This window comes from Lissotriton helveticus, chromosome 11, assembly GCF_964261635.1.
Source record: "Lissotriton helveticus chromosome 11, aLisHel1.1, whole genome shotgun sequence".
Lineage (NCBI taxonomy): Eukaryota > Metazoa > Chordata > Amphibia > Caudata > Salamandridae > Lissotriton > Lissotriton helveticus.
The window spans coordinates 1,040,912,867-1,040,930,271 of record NC_136072.1 but is presented as its reverse complement, the minus strand read 5'-3'; the positions used below and the strand labels follow the sequence as shown (position 1 = coordinate 1,040,930,271).

The following is a 17,405-nucleotide window of genomic DNA, read 5'->3' as shown; positions in this document are numbered from 1 at the left end:
ACAACCTGCTGGAGTGAGTGCAATGAAAATTAAGGGATGATATGATCATGTGAAGTCAAAGATGAAAGTAGTTCCACTCAAAATAAAGGAAAGGGAGATCACAAAAATAAAGAACACCTACATGGAAGGCAAGCTGTTGTGCTATGTTAATGAAGCCCTGTTGCTGTGCACATTTTCATATTACTGTGCTTCATTCACAAAAGAAAATTGGAAATGTATTTACTAAGGTTTCCTCTCACTTTTCGAATAATATTTTGGAATGTTTTGGAATGAACAAAGGTTTCCACATTTGGGAAATCTCATCTTGACTTTCAAGAGCCCTTAACACATCTGTAAATGTACACAGTATAAATCTACACATGACAATTGTTTCACACGAATGTAACAAACGTTTCCTCAGGGAATATTTTTCGCTTTGACAAAAGCCCTGCCCACCAATTTTGGAGATGTTCTCTTCCCATTCCCACTCTGGAAACTGATTGAACAAAGAAAAAGCTTGTGAATACTAACAAACAGGTACATTTGTGAATATTGCCATATTTTCCAGGGCATTACTAACTTACAGCGTTCATTGCCCACTCCTGGCAGAAGATTTATTCACATGAAAAATATATGTGAGTAAAACTCTTTAAAATAGTAAAACCATGGTTTATAAAACACAAACATTGCGTTAAACTTATAAAAAGGCAATTTATAAGTATTTGTTTAACTTATAAGTTGATCTAACATACAAGACTTTTTGATATGTGCTTGATATGGCAAGATAAACTTTAGAAAAAGAGAAGGATGAACATCATCAACGTGTACAAAAAGGGCAATACGATAATAAGACAAAGTTGAGAACCTTCTCACTTGGAGATTATGTATTAACTCTGTTACCTACGGCTGAAAACAAAATATTGAGTCAATGGCAAGGGCTGTATAAATACTAGAGTAAGTAACTCCTGTGACATATAAAGTCAAAGTTAATAAAGTGAGAAGAGAAATCTAAGGTTACCATGCAAATCTCCTGAAAAAATGGGAGGGACCAATACCTGCTTTATATGTAGTGGGTTTACAACCAACCATGAAAGACTTTTAGGGGCCGATTATGAGTCTTGCAGTCCTGACTCGCGGGGTATTGTGGTCTTCCCACTGTCCTGGTATGAGATGGTCGGTGGGACCGCCTCAGCCCGCCACAGCTGCCAGGGAACCGCCGTTCCCCGATGGTGTTGCGGGAGTCAGGAGGCATCCTTATGCTTGGCGGGACCGCCGGGGTCCCACTAAGCATATTAGGTGTTTCCTCTCCTGCTGGGTTTACATTAACCCTGGGTGGTGAACTACGCTCCGCCCGCAGAGTTTGCGGAGTCAATGTCTAGTTTGCAACCGCGAGCGAGGAAAATCAACCTCCCGGCGAGATTTTTCCTCGTTCGCGATCGTCAACATCAAGTTGGCGGGGGCGAGAGTCGAAAATAAACATCCCAGCGAGATTTCTCAACGCAGGGTGGTCAGGTTCCTCATTGCGAGTGATTGCGTATGCTCGCAACAGCTCACGATTAGAAACTGCTTGTTTGCATTGAGAAAGCTGCTGCTAGAGTAAAAATCTACTTGAGCGGCAGAAAAGGGAAAGAAGGGACCGCTTGCGCTGTGCAAGGTGCCGTTCGCGATGAGTGCACAGTTCGGACAAGCATCCGCACTGAGCAATCACCATGAACTGCATTTTTCTATGGAACTCTGCTGCTTGCGGAGCTCCGCGTAGCACGGCAGAGTTCTTTTGCCACTTCGCGGAGTTCCGCGTAGCGTAACTCCGCCCAGGCTTAGTTTATATGGAAGTTACTCCTCCATGTAAACCCTGGCAAAGAGAAAACAAATGTGCCTCTGCTCCCTGTGGCACAATATATGCCCACCTGTGTGCATGCACACCCGTTCCTGCATGGCATGGTCTTTTCAGTCCATGCCGTGCAGGAACTGTTTTTGGTGTTCCCATTGCGGTGGCTGTTTTTGAAGGCACTGCTGCGGGAATGCTAACAAAAAAGCCTGCCAGACATGAGTTACACTTGTAAACTGGTGGGCGGTCTCAACACGGGTTTAGCGATTCTGCGAAGGGGCAGACCCGGCGTCTCACAGCCAAACTCTTAATCAGGCCCATAGTGTTCAGATCCAGATCTAAATGTTTTAAAATGACGGGATCTATATTCTTGTTTAAAGTCCTGTCCGAGATATTTTCACTAACTTCTGGCCGTAACCGTATTATTCAAAATTCAATAACCACCAGGGAAAATCATAAGGTTGAAACCTTACTGAATACCAGAAGCAAGACTATATGTGATAGAGGAGAAAGTACAGAATATGTTAAAGCTGGGTGTGAATCATCAGTAAGTGAATGGAATTTGTCAGTGATTCTAGCCCTTAAACCTAATGGTACTATACGCTTCTGTATAGGCTTCAGGGAAATAAAATTTAAAAGATTGACATATACACAATTCCTTGTATTGAAGAGATGATACAGAAATTAGGACAAGCTCAATGTATTAGTACCCCTGATTTGACTAAAGGATATTGCAGATCCGTTTAAACCTGAAGGACAAAGAGAAAACTGCTTTTTCTATACTGGGTGGCCTGAATCAATTCACCGTATTGCCTTTTAGGCTCCATGGGACTCTGGCCACCTTTCAGAAAAGGCAAAGCAGAGCAGAAAAAGAGCACAGAAGGCAAAACAGAGAGCAGAAAACAAACAGAAAAGGCAAAACAAAGGACAAACAAGCATTTACAATGCAATGGTCTCGGCTTTGTTAAAGTTAGAGCTATTGGCATTGCAAATGGCTTTTTTTCATTTTTCGTTTAAAAAAAAACATAAATAAAGGGTATTGTCATTTACAATGGCAATAGGTGAGCATTAGAGAGTAGTAGAGAGTATTAGCGGACACAGAGCCACACACACAGAGAGCTACACACACACACAGAGCCACACATACACACAGAGCCACAGACACACACAGAGCCACACACAGAGCCACACACACACACAGAGCCACACACACAGAGCCACAGACACAGCACACTGAAAGTATTTGTTGTTATATACATGTGTCTTCTTCTACTTGAAATCAACCTATTGATATCCTGTGCTCTTTCCTTCATGCAAACCAAAAGTGACCCTCAAATTCCTGCGCTCCTGCTTTCCGATAGTTCTACATAGCTAAAACCTAATGAATATGCATCATACTTCATGGCTGGCCAAAGTCAACATGGTCTATTCGATATGAACCAGAATAAACAAAACAAAAAATAGATAAAGATATATTTATGGAAAAGTTGATTTCCTAGCAAATGGGGATATGAAACAATCAGAAATTTGGGAAAACCCACAAAAATAGCCCATAAAAGCTTTTGCTTTTACTGACCCAAGTTGTGTGCAAATATTAAGTGGTTATTTCCTGTGTCTCAAATCTAAAACACATAGTGGATGAAAGTGGCACTGGATGGCTTCCTGTTGCCTTTAAATTGCCTCCACCAAAACAATCCCTTCTGAGTGCCACTTGTCAGGAGTTATACTATCGCATTTTAGTGCTGGTGTCCACATTACTGTAATAAAATGCATTGGTTACACATATTACAGCTCCTCTAACTCCTATAATGTGTGACAAGGAGCTAGAGCATATAACTGAAAAAAGGGTGGCCCCCTCAGCAGGGTACCCTGGCCCTGAGTGCTCCTGAGTGAGTGGGGGTGGGGGGGTGGGGCGCTTCAAGTTTAGTGACGCCACTGCCCATGAATACGTCTGTAGCCTGGCCCGTGGAAGACCAGGAGACGGGCCCTCTGCAAGAAGGATGGGGGGGAGGGCGGGCTGTGTGTGTGACCTGTTAGCCACCGAGCCCACAGTTGTGAGGCTCACAAGAGGCAGAACTTCAGATGGTCGTTAAAACATAAAAGGAAGACAGACTCATGCATATGTGCGACGTAGGTCTCGGAAGTGAACGAGAGACTGCAGAACTGTGGGGATAAAACCCCCATAAGCAGGGTCAGGGTGTTTTGTTTTACGAAGGGATCAGTGTCGGCGGATATGGTCGCTCCTGGCGACACAAGGGAAGGGAGCACCTGTGAGACGCAGAAAAGGGTGCGTGCAGCTCTCCGCACGCACCACGTAGCAGGCTGTAAACACTGTGCTGCATGAACGCCAGTGTTGTATTCAACCCCAGCTTTTAACCAACTAATCAATCAGTCAGTCAGGGGGCTTGTAAAGCGCTATTACTCACCCGTGTTGGTCTCAATGCGCAAGGGGGGTGGGTAGTCGTTGCGATAAAGAGGGGGAGGGATATGTAGGATGTATGACACTCTCAGACTCAAAACAAACAGAGCAGAAACAGGGGGTGCTAGGGTTTTTATTTTTTTCACGGAAGGCGCTGGTGGTGGTGCAAAATGTGGTTTTGCCCTGGGCGTCATTTACAAAAAGTCAAACTCGTGTTAGTATGCTTGTTGGGGTAGTTCTACGCAAGGCTGATTCTAGAACGGCAATGGTTGCAAATTAAGAGCTCTTGTATTAAAGCAACCATTCACACAGTACTTCGTGGCATAACTCAAAATAACCACAGGATGTGATGGGAGGGTGCTGAGACTCCCACGTCACAAATATTCATATGCCTGGGGCTCAAAGGGGCCCCTGGAGATCGAGGGGGGGGGGCTGTACATTGGGGGCTGCGTTTCTCCCCTGACACTCCATGGCTCACTGTGCCGCTTCGCTCGGGGCTGTGCACACATGGGTGACCACCCTCGGATCCACACAAAGGCGACCAGGCCCCCTTGATAACAAGAGTGCTGGAAGGCCTTCGCCCTTCCCCGCCTTGCTGAGAGCCGAACCCCGGGGGTCAACACTGGAGCCGCGAGGATATCAGCCCAATTCCGGGGAAGGGGCGGGCCAAGGGGCTCGTTTAGGGAGGGGCGGGCAAGGGACATGCAAGAGCACATAAGCTTCTCTAAAAAAAAACACTACTCGGAGACTCTGTCTCAAACCCAGCAATCGCGCACACGGTAACCAAACAGGAAGACGGTCACCACGGAGGCAGACACACAAACTACTGCAGAAACACCCACACAAACAGACACAGTCTCATAGCACATGCACACACATTCCAGATATCACCCGCATGACTTGGCTCAAGATGACAGCGATGCTTCCTTGGCTCGCAGCCGACACAGCGACAGATGCCACCGCGAAGCAGTGGTGCACAACAGGGGAGCGAACTGGTTCCGGGATAAGGGGCTAGAGAAGTCCGAAGAGAGCACACTGAAAGGGGGGGCTGACGGAGCGAGAAGGGAGCGAAAGGAAGGGAAGAGAGAAACGAGAGAGGGGAAATGCACGCAGGCAACTGAGTGTTATGGCTCCGGCGGCCATGTTAGTGTGACAAACCAAGCGCACCGCATGGAGCTCCATTTGTAAAAGCCGCAAAAAAAAAAAAAAAACAGGAAAGGGTCGAGGGTTGTAGGGGTTTAGAAAGTCAACTATATGAAACTTTACAAAATATCCAACGCACTTTTTAATTATGTATTAATATGCAATGACAATAAGAACAGGACTCGAATAAACCCCTCAGATCTTCATTCTATCAGGGATGGGGGGTTCTCTGCCTGGGAAGGATGGTTGCTAGCAGAGGGGGCTGTGGTGGGACCACTCTCACATTCATATACATATATTACGGTATGCGGCCGGTCGGACAACGACTTGCACGTTTCTCCGAGGCAAGGCAGGAATGCCTCAGAGAAACCAGCGTCATTTTTGGATTAGGGGGCGTGGTTTTCTTTCTCTCCTGTTCCCATTGGCTGGAATGTAAAATTCCAGCCAATAGGAAGAGGAGAGAAAGAAAGTAAAAAACACACCCCCGAATACCAAAAAGACAGGGCTTGAACGGAGTGACGCCCCTCTCCTCCAATGGCTGGCCTCCGTTTAGGAAGCCAGTCGATGGAGAAGAGGGGCGGGTTCAAGCCCCACTCTAGAAAACATAGAATCTCGGAGCGAGACTGCGCAATCGCAGCCTACGGTCCGAGACCTAAAAAACTAGCAGAAAAGGCAAAACCGAGCAGAAGAGGGCAAAACAGAGGGCATAAAAACAAGCAGTAAAAGCAAAACAGAGGGCAGAAATACGAGCAGAAAAGGTAAAACAGACTGCAGAAAATCAAGTAGAAGAGGCAAAAGAAGGGGCAGAAGAATGAGTAGAAAAGGCAAAATAGAAAGCAGAAAAATACGCAGAACAGGCAAAACGGAGGGTAGAAAAATGAGGCAGAAAAATTTGCAAAAAAGCTAAACAGAACAGAAGAGGGCAAATCAGAAGTCAGAAAAACAAGCAGAGAAGGCAAATGGAGGGCAGTAAAGCAAGCAGAAAAAAACAGAGGGCAGAAAAACAAGCAGAAAGGCAAAATGCAGGGTAGAAAAACAAATAGAAGAGGCAAAACAGAGGGTAGAAAAACAAGCAGAAAGGCAAAATGCAGGGTAGAAAAACAAATAGAAAAGGCTAAACAGAGGGCAGAAAAATGAGGAGAAAATGCAAAACGGTGGAAAAATGAGCAGTAAAGGCAAAAAAGAGGGCAGAAAATCAAGCGGATAAAAGCAAAACAGAGGGCAGAAAAACTAGCAGAAAAGGCAAATCAGAGAGCAGAAAAAGGCAAAATGGAGGGCAGAAAAATCAGCAGAAAAGGCAAAACAGAGCATGAAACGAGTGGAGGAGGCACAAACAGGGGCAGCAAGTAGACAGGCAGCAAAGGGTAGCAGACTGTGGGCAAGTTGGACAGGAGAGCTGTAGCAAGGGGACCTAGTGCGATAACCTACTTAATTGTTACAGATATTAAACCTCAATGGTAAAGACTTACATATATAAACATAGCTGGTACCCCAATTGAAACTCCACTTCTGTAAAGGAGAAATGATCCTGATCTCTTGGGCTTGACAAAGGCAAAGCAAGTATGTTTTCTCTGTAATTCCACATTAAAAGATGATGTGAAATGTTTTGTGGAGTTGAATGCATAGTTGATCTATTGGAACGCAATGAGTAGTGACTGTGACGAGTGGGTTCTTTGTTGTCCTTACCTGTTGAGAGATGATTCTCCCTTTAAAAGACTGAAATTATACAAATGTGCAAAATGACCTGAAGGTCTGTCCGTTTGGCCCCACCCTGTCCACCTTAGTAGTATGCAGTGGTCTTCCCGCCTTTTGCCAGAATGATGGGCAGCTCACCAAAAGGCCTCCCTGTGCTTTTCCCTGCTGATGTTGGTGACGTGTTCTTGATGCTGACGAATGAGGACATCTTTTGGTAGAAATTTACTTTTTTGTACTCTCGTCCTCTTGTTCATGTTCATGTTATCAAACATTTCTGGATAAAGACGCATGAGTAACAATCACATCACCAAAACGCACACAAGGTCACTGGTGACATTTCCTTGTGCTCCATTATGCACCTGTAGTGTAGAATACATACTGGATATTTACCCAAGGGGATAGCAATTAATTAGTAGAAAGTACTCCACTTGGTTAGATATTTTGTGCAAAACTTTTGGCTAAAGGGGCATGTGCAGTCAATTGTGGCCCAGTCATAGACACAGCTACTAACACACCTCCCCAGACACTTAGACATCCACTCTCACAATGAGGCACTCACACACCCACTAAACGATCCACTCACAGAAGCAATTAGATTCTCACAGAAATACTCAGATACTCGCAGACGGATCACTGAAATTATATCGACCACAAAAATATCGAGATACAATAATATCGAGGGACAAAATATCGACTGGCTATCTTCAAACAGGTAAGTACTAAAATATCGACTCAAAAATATCGAGTTACAAAAATAAAGACTGTCAAAATATCGTTTTTTTTAAATGTCTTTAAATTAAGTAAAAACTAATATAATAATACATATATTTAATATAAACTTAGTTAAAATTATTAAATAAATGTAATATTAATAAATAATTAATGTAAATTAAAAAAAAATATATAACAAAAATTATACATATATATATATATATAAAAACATATTATTAATAAACATATATAATATTTTTACTGTAGCATAGCAAAATGTATTGTAACAACTCTAGTGAGTTCAACAGTAGCAAAAGCGTTGGATAGCGTAGGGGTAACATTTACTATTCCCACTCCAGTGGGTGCAACAGTAGGGAAAGCGTTGGATAGCGTAGGGGTAAAATTTACTATTACAACTCCAAAGAGTGCAACAGTAGGAAAAGCGTTGGATAGCATAGGGGTAACAATTACTATTCCCACTCCAGTGGGAGCAACAGTAGGGAAAGCGTTGGATAGCGTAGGGGTAAAAATTACTATTCCCACTCCAGTGGTTGCAACAGTAGGGAAAGCGCTGGATAGCGTAGAGGTAAAAATTACTATTCCCACTCCAGTGGATGCAACAGTAGGGAAAGTGTTGGATAGCGTAGGGGTTACAATTACTATTCCCACTCCAGTGGGTGCAACAGTAGGGAAAGCGCTGGATAGCGTAGGGGTAAAAATTACTATTCCCACTCCAGTGGGTGCAACAGTAGGGAAAGCGCTGGATAGCGTAGGGGTTAAAATTACTATTCCCACTCCAGTGGGTGCAACAGTATGGAAAGCGCTGAATAGCATAGGGGTAAAAATTACTATTCCCACTCCAGTGGGTGCAACAGTAGGGAAAGCGCTGGATAGCGTAGGGGTTAAAATTACTATCCCCACTCCAGTGGGTGCAACAGTAGGGAAAGCGGTGGATAGCGTAGGGGTTAAACTTACTATTCCCACTCCAGTGGGTGCAACAGTAGGGAAAGCGCTGGATAGCGTAGGGGTAAAAATTACTATTCCCACTCCAGTGGGTGCAACAGTAGGGAAAGCGCTGGATAGCGTAGGGGTAAAGATTACTATTCCCACTCCAGTGGGTGCAACAGTAGGGAAAGCGTTGGATAGCGTAGGGGTTAAAATTACTATTCCCACTCCAGTGGGTACAACAGTAGGGAAAGCGTTGGATAGCGTAGGGGTAAAAATTACTATTCCCACTCCAAAGAGTGCAACAGTAGGGAAAGCGTTGGATAGCGTAGGGGTAAAAATTACTATTCCCACTCCAGTGGGTGCAACAGTAGGGAAAGCGCTGGATAGCGTAGGGGTTAAAATTTCTATTCCCACTCCAGTGGGTGCAACAGTAGGGAAAGCGCTGGATAGCGTAGGGGTAAAGATTACTATTCCCACTCCAGTGGGTGCAACAGTAGGGAAAGCGTTGGATAGCGTAGGGGTTAAAATTACTATTCCCACTCCAGTGGGTGCAACAGTAGGGAAAGCGTTGGATAGCATAGGGGTAAAAATTACTATTCCCACTCCAGTGAGTGCAACAGTAGAAAAAGTAAAAACTTAATAAATAAATATAATTAATAGAAATATTATTACCTATTAAATTTAATTTCCAATACCAATTACTTTTATTTACCAATTAAATTTTATTTAATGGACAATTATTAATTAATTTAGAATTTTAATTAATTTACATAATTAATTAATTATTATTAAATTACTTCCCACCCTATCCCCCTATAAACTCACAACACACTACAGTAAATACGTTACTAAATATTAATTATTTATCAATTAAATATATATAATTATTTACCAATTATATTTTAATTAATTACCAATTAATAATTAATTAACAATTATTATTAATTTACATAATTAATTAATTATATTTAAATTACTTCCCACCCTATTCCCCTATAAACCCACAACCCGCTACAGAAAATAATTTACTAGAATATAATGATTTATCAATTATTCAATTATAATTATTTACCAATTAATTTTTTATTATTTACCAATTAATAATTATTTAACAAATATAATTATTTTACATAATTAATTAGTTTTATTTAAATTACTTCCCACCCTATTCCCTATAAACCCACAACCCGCAACAGAAAATAATTTACTAAAAATTATTTATTGATCAATTAATCAATTATTATTAATTACAATTATATTTTAATTATTTAACAATTAATATTTAACTAACAATTACAATTATATTACAGATTTAATTAATTATAATTAAATTACTTCCCACCCTATTCCCCTATAAACCCACAACCCGCTACAGATTTATATTACACAATTATTACAAATTATTAAAAACTTACCTTATTTTCGATTTTTTTGTTGTCTATATTCTATCTAGTCGATATTATGTCTAGTCTATATTTTTGATTCGATATTTTGGCTATTAATATCGATATTACTCGATATTTTTGTAGTCTATATTATGTCTGGTCGATATTTTGTCTAGTCTATATTTTTACCTCGATATTATGTCCAGTCGATATTTTGGAATCGATATTATGTCTGTTTACCCCTCGCAGACCACTCACACACCCACTCACAGACCTACTCAGACTCTCATGCACTCATAGACCCACTCACACTCATGCACCCACTCACAGAAACACTCAGACACTCTCACAACCACTCACAAACCCACTCAGGCAGACCCTTCAGAGACACACACCCACTTACCACCCAGACACTCATGCACTACTCACCGACTGACAAACCCACTCATTCCCATTCTCTGACCCACTCAGACACTCATGTACCTACTGAGATGCTCACGCACCCACTCACATACTCACTCAGACACTCACACACCCACTCAAATACCCATTGAGATACTCACACACCCACAGAAACACTCATGCACTCAATAACACACTCACTCTCAAAAGTTTCAATTTACAGTTAGGAAATAACATTGAAAAACCGTAGAAATTCACTATAAAAACCAAATGTTCCAGTGACGTTATAGTTAGCAAATAACCTTAAGAAAACCTTAGAAGTTCACTGAAATAAACAGGTTATAGGACGTTATAATTTTTTTTAAACATATGAATTTACTGAAAAAAATAAAGATTCCAGGGGGTTATAGTTAGGCTCAGATTTCACTTGTGAAACTCAGCAGTTATAGTTACCTGAGTTAACTATAACTTACGCCCCTCAATGTACTGATTATGACCTCACATATGTCATCACTCATGACATGGTCAGTGACATCACAGATGACATCTCCAATGGCATTACTAATGACATCACTGATTACATCATCCACAGAACCGCACAGACCCACTTGTACCCCTATACAACCTCTCATACACCCACTCACACTCCTACACAACCACTCACATACCCATTCACAGACCCATACAAGTACTCACACAACCACTCACTCATCCATAGAGCCACTCACACACCCACCAACTTATCCATACATCTACTCATACATCCACTCACACAGCCACACTCACCTATACAGCTGCTCACACGATCACTTATTCACCTTTCCAGCCACTCACACACCCACCCACTTACCCATACAGCCTCTCAACACAAGCACTCACTCACCCATACAAGCACTAAAACACCCACACAACCACTTGCATACCCATTCACACATTCATACAAGCCGTCCCACATCCGCTCACTCACCCATATAGACATTCACACACTCATTCTCCAATACAGCCACTAACACACAAGCTCACTTAATCAAAGACTCAGAGTGCAATTGTGTATAGTGGATTGTATAGTGGAGTGCCATGGTGTAGAGTGCCTTGGTGTAGAGTGCAGTGGCGCAGAGTAGAGTGGTGTAGAGTAGAGTAGTGTAGAGAACAGTGGCGTAGAGACCAGTGGCATAGAGTACAGTGTTGCGGAGTAGAACAGAAAGTTGTAGAGTGGCATAGAGTGCAGTGGCACAGAGTATAGCGGTGTAGAGTGGAGTAGAGAGCAGTAGTGTAGAGTACAGTGGTGCAGAGTAGAAAAGAGTGGTGCAGAGTGCAGTGGTGCAGAGTAGATTGGCGTAAAAGTGCAGTGGCCTAGAGTGCATTGGATGTGAGTAAAGTAGTGTGGAGTGCAGTGTTTAGAGTACAGTGGCGTAGTGCACAGTGGTGCAGAGTAGAGTGGCTTGGAGTGGTGCAGCGTAGAGTGCAGTGGTGTAGAGTACAGTGGTGCAGAGTACAGTGGTGCAGAGTGCTGTGGTGCAGAGTAGATTAGAGTCGCGTAGAATGGATGGCATAGAGTGGAGTAGTACAGAGTAGAATGCAGTGGCATAGAGTGCAATGTTGTGGGAGTGGAGTGGCATAGAGTGGAGTGGTGCAGAGTAGAGTGGAGTGGCCTAGACTGGAATGGTGTAGAGTACTGTGACAAAGAGGGCAATGGTGCAGAGTACAATAGAGAATAGTGTTGCAGAAAAGAGTAGAGAGGCATAGAAGGGAGTAGTGTAGAGTAGAGTGCAGTAGCGTGGAGTGGTGCAGAGTGGAGTGGTGTAAAGCGGAGTCTGCATGGTGTGGTAGTGCACTGCCATTACAGACAACACATCTTCAATTGAAATGATCATTATATTTGTACAGACATGGTTTTACTTATAAAAGTATCCAGCAAAAATGTGCTTAATTTGTGCTTTCCTTATGCTGATATAGTCTTACCCCCAGATGCATCAAAGTTATGTTTTGCGAGTCCTTTATAGCGAATTGCATGTAGGAATCGCAATATTATTTGCGATTTCTACTGATTCCTTATTTGCGATTCGCTAATTGCTAATCGCAAATAAGGAATGGCTTTCCCATTCATTCCTATGGGCCAAAAGGCCCATAGGAATAAATGGGAAGTCATTCCTTATTTACGATTAGCAATTAGCGAATCGCAAATAAGGAAGCAATTTCAAGGGTGCCAGGGTGTCCAAAGGACACCCTGTTGCACCACTGAAATGGTAATGTTCACTGGTGTTGCGCACACACATGTCCCAAGGACATGTGTGTGTGTGTAACATACAACTTAGAAAAATGCACTAAAGTGCATATTTCTAAGTTTTGCTATTTACCACGTAGTTTGACTTTGCGGTAAATAGCGGCCCCAGATTGCGAATTCACAGTCTTGGAATGGTTCATGCATTGCATTTAAGGAATCGCAAATTGCGATTCCTTAAATGCAATCGCAATTTGAGAACTCGCAATTATTTGGGAATTCTTAAATTGCGAGTGCATGAACCCTTGATGCATCTCAAATGCCATTTTTGCGGGCACAAACGGACGAATTTTGCGATTCGCACTGTTTGCGCTCGCAAAAATGTTTGATGCATCTACCTGTTAATTATTAGCACAGTTCATTTACAGACATTTATATTTGGATGTGTGTGAGAAAAAAATAACATCCTACAGCCTTCCTCCAGCACACCCCCATAGCTAGCATGATTGCCACATAAATCCTCTCACTTTGAAGTCAGAGGTAAACACATTCCCCCAGATGCAACAAAGTTATGTTTTGCGAGTCCTTAATAGCGAATTTTAAGGATTCGCTATTAAAGACTCGCAAAACGGGATGCATGTAGGCATCGCAATATTATTTGCAATTTCTACTGATTCCTTATTTGCGATTCGCTAATTGCTAATCGCAAATAAGGAATGGCTTTCCCATTCATTCCTATGGGCCAAAAGGCCCATAGGAATGAATGGGGAGTCATTCCTTATTTGCGATTTGCAATTAGCGAATCGCAAATAAGGAAGCAATTTCAAGGGTGCCAGGGTGTCTAAAGGACACCCTGTTGCACCCCTGAAATGGTAATGTTCACTGGTGTTGCGCACACACATGTCCCAAGGACATGTGTGTATGTAACATATAAGCATGGGCGGATTTTGCGGATTGGCAATCCGCGAACTTGCGTATTTACGGATTCGCAATCCGCGAAGATCCGCGAACTCTAGCGGATTTGCGGATTTTTCCGTTTTTTGTGTTGGCGCGTGTTCGCGCCGATTTTGGGACAAGTTCGCAATTGCGAACTTACTTTTCGGCTTGCAACGGCCGCGACTATGTTGTTTCTACGTCTGGTTTATCATCACAGGTTCACAGCACCCTCTGTTTCACCACTGCCACCCTCTGGGACACCCATGCCACCCTCTAGTACATCCTCACTGGCACCTATTAGGTTTATTTATCACTGTAGATTATGGTGGTTGAAAAAAGCAAGCACACCTGCCCTTCTTCAACTGCCATCAATTAATTTGTTTCATTAATGTGTCAGTAATTTTGAAAGTTCCAGTCTGGCTGGCACCTGCTTCCTTCCTTATCTGTAATTTGCTTTTTGTTGCAGTTAAATTTTTTTTTCACAGGACCTTTATGGTGCTATTCTATGAGCCTGCTGTTTGGGTCATAGCAGGGTCATAGAATAGTTGCAAACTCTGGAGGGGCCCATCAGGAAGCACTACCTTGAATGTTACTAATGTTAAGTTTGAACTTTTGCACCTGCTCATTGCTTTCATTTTAGCTAAAATCGTTTTTTCTGCAATTTCGCGCGTTTTTTGGGGCGCGAATCCGTGCGAGATCGATTTCGGAAGCCGCGAATACGTGCGAATACAAAATTGTTTTTGTTGCGACGTGTATGTTCGCGTGATCTTGCTCGTGTTCGCGAGGCGCTCCTAGCTATTCGTTTGCCAAGTTACCCTATCGGTCGTACACGGGCGCGGCCATCTTGTTGGCGTGACGTAATTCCGTTTCCGCCCGCTATGTGTAATCTCGCAAAGTGTGCTGCTCGCTAGTACAATTTCGCGCGTACTCGCAAGGAAAATCTCGCGCGAACTTACCCACGCGGTCGTGAACGGGCGCGGCCATCTTGTTTCTCATTCATTGCTATGGTTCTGGGCATGCTTTCTGTATCCTCTGTCAATCTCTGCCATCCTTTGCTTGTTTGAAGTTTTTTTGATCTAATTTTACTTATTATCTAACCCTCTATTTTTCTAGCTCTATATTTTTGTGTTTTCTGCAGCTTTTATTTACTTTTAAACTACTTTTTTTAACTCTTTTCTTTTCTTCTTCACTATTCTATTTCTTCTTTATCATTTAAGTTTATTTCTGCCCAGACCATGGTAAAGGGAGCCGGGAAGCACCCTGAGAAGGGGAAGGGTCCCGCACCCCGTGCCCGGCTCCCGTGCGGGCGTTTAAGGGGGTAGCAAGTGGTCCCGAGGGAGATCTTCAGCGCGGAGGAAGTGGCGGCACTGATCTTCCACGTCCAGCGCCGCCTCCCCAAGACGATCCTGGGAGGCGGCAAGATCGCGACCGGCTATGGCATCCGGGAGCGCCGCCAGCGGTGGGAGAAGGTGTGCCGGGCCATGTACAAGATCTCTGGGGTCCGGCGCACATATCACCAGGCCACCCACCGCTGGACCGATGTCATGGACCGGGAGCGGGACTTGCTGGACGCGCTCGGCGTAGAGGTCCCCGGGATTGGTGAGTAGTAGTAGTGGTACATTTACTACTCTGTTTTATCCTGCTCTGTTATTAGCAAATCTTTGTTCTTTACCAAGAGCAATAATGCTGCAGATTACATTGAGGTAAATTATATTTCAAAATCTTCTATGCATTTCATTTTCAGGTGCACTGCTCTCCTTCTCAGTAGCCTTGCTTGCTACTATGCTTCTTTGTTTTGTATGTTGTGTTCAGAAGCATTTCATTGGCCTGAGAAATTATGTATGAGTGTACTGTAAAGAAAAGAACTGCGTAATGCTAGACAGTAAGGGTCATATTTTCAATTACCGGCGCATCCCTGCAAAGTAGCAGGGATGCGGCAGTAATTGTGGGCCATGCCACCACCACCCATTGGCCCAAAACGTCACAGAAGCCTTACGCATCTGTGCCGTAAAGGCAGCGCATTGCTGGAGTTGCGTGCCAACGATGGCGCAGCTCCAGCAATGCTCTGGGGTACCCTATCTCCCCAATGCTGCATCAAGCCGTACGTCGGCTTCAAGCGCGCAGGGTTTGAGTCATGCATCATTGTCCTAAAAGTGACTGATTGACATCTTGTAGATTTCCCTCAGCCACTTTTAGGATTCGTTCCTGCGCAGGTACGCGTCGCCCTCCCTTGCGCCGGAACGCCCCCTGATGGCGCAGGGCTTTACAACGTGATGCATCGCCCATATGCCCATATGTGTTTTTTTTTTTAATATATACTCCGCACCAACACCATGGCGAGTCTTTTGTTCTGCCGCTGCGTCAGAAAAGGCACGCAACAATGGAGGAAAATCAACCTCTTTAGTAGTCTGTTTATTGAGTTACATAGGAACTTTCTAAGTCAACGTTCCGCAAATCAGGCAATACGAATAACGTAGCATACCACATGAGATAGATCCCGTGGAATAGTTGTCTATCTATTTGCTATTTTTCCAAATATGTTGTTATTGTTCTTTTGAAATGTTTGATTTGGTTGAAAAATCTCATCCATGTTTTCTGGTTTTTCTTTCTTTCATGTTGTACATCAGCTCCCCCCAAGGGCAAGAGGAGGACACAGGAGGAGGGTGCTGAGGATGCAGGCCAGGATCGGGCAGGCGAGGGCTCCTTTGCTGGCCCCAGTAAGTTTACATTTTAATAAACAGTACCTATTTTTTCCTAGCGTTCCTCATTCGATTTTTTCTAAATCATCTTTGATGTTCTTGTAGACTGGATATAAATTCTTATCCTGCCTCGAATATGACTCCCTGTGGTATTATTAGACTATTCTTATTAGTCTGTCTGTGTAGCTAACTAAGATTGGACATTTGGCAATTCCATTGGACTCCCATTATATTCAGCAATACCTCTATGCAGTGTCTCCTTACTGACTAGATAGTGTTGTAGAGTCATTCAGCTCCCGAAGTCACCGATTATAGATCCCCAATGATCTGTAGATTATCGTACGCAGGACAAGAGAGTAGTACGGAGTCACAGCACAGTCAAGAAGTGTCAGAGGCACTCATGCTTGCAAAAATTCCAAAACCTTTAGCTCATCCACTCTAGTCTAGAGGAACAAAAACCACAGAGTCTATTTAAGTGTAAAAGCTTTATTAAAAGTAAACACATTTATTAAAATCTACTTTGTCATCAAACTATTTAACTGTAAACGGAAAAGTGGTTAGTGCTGACGATTAATTGGACACATTTCTTGTGGTCGAGCCGAACTCTCACCTAGTTTGAACTTGATCCTGGTCGTGTTCTTAGGACTCAGTCAGGACAGGAGTCAAGCTTCTGTCTGTTAGGAGAAAAAGTGGTGCGTGTTAAAAATCAAAAGCAAGCATTCATCAGTTGTGCATAAAAGTGCTGCAGGAAGACAACAGCCTTCCCTGGAAAATGGGACATTTTTACTATGGAGTAGACAGTCACAAATTATTACATTGTATTCTGTTTTTCTAACATTTCTCCTGGACCAAATCTTAATTATATAGTAGTGAGTGGTGTATTCTAACATTCTTAAATGTACTTTGTAGGTGTAACATCTGGTGACGGGGCCAGCGCGGAGGTGGCTGTGTTGGACTTGGACTCGGAGGCCTCTGGGGAGGAGGCGGCGGTAGAAGAGCTGGTGGCCGTTCCTGTGGGGGATCAAACGGTGGTGGCGGA

At 43.2% G+C, this 17,405-nt stretch overlaps 1 protein-coding gene across 1 annotated transcript in view; it reads left to right on the top strand.

Moving 5' to 3' along the window:
• The window catches only part of FAM216A (family with sequence similarity 216 member A), a 199,292-nt gene that overhangs the window by 116,655 nt on the left and 65,232 nt on the right, over nt 1-17,405 (top strand). The window lies entirely within an intron of this gene.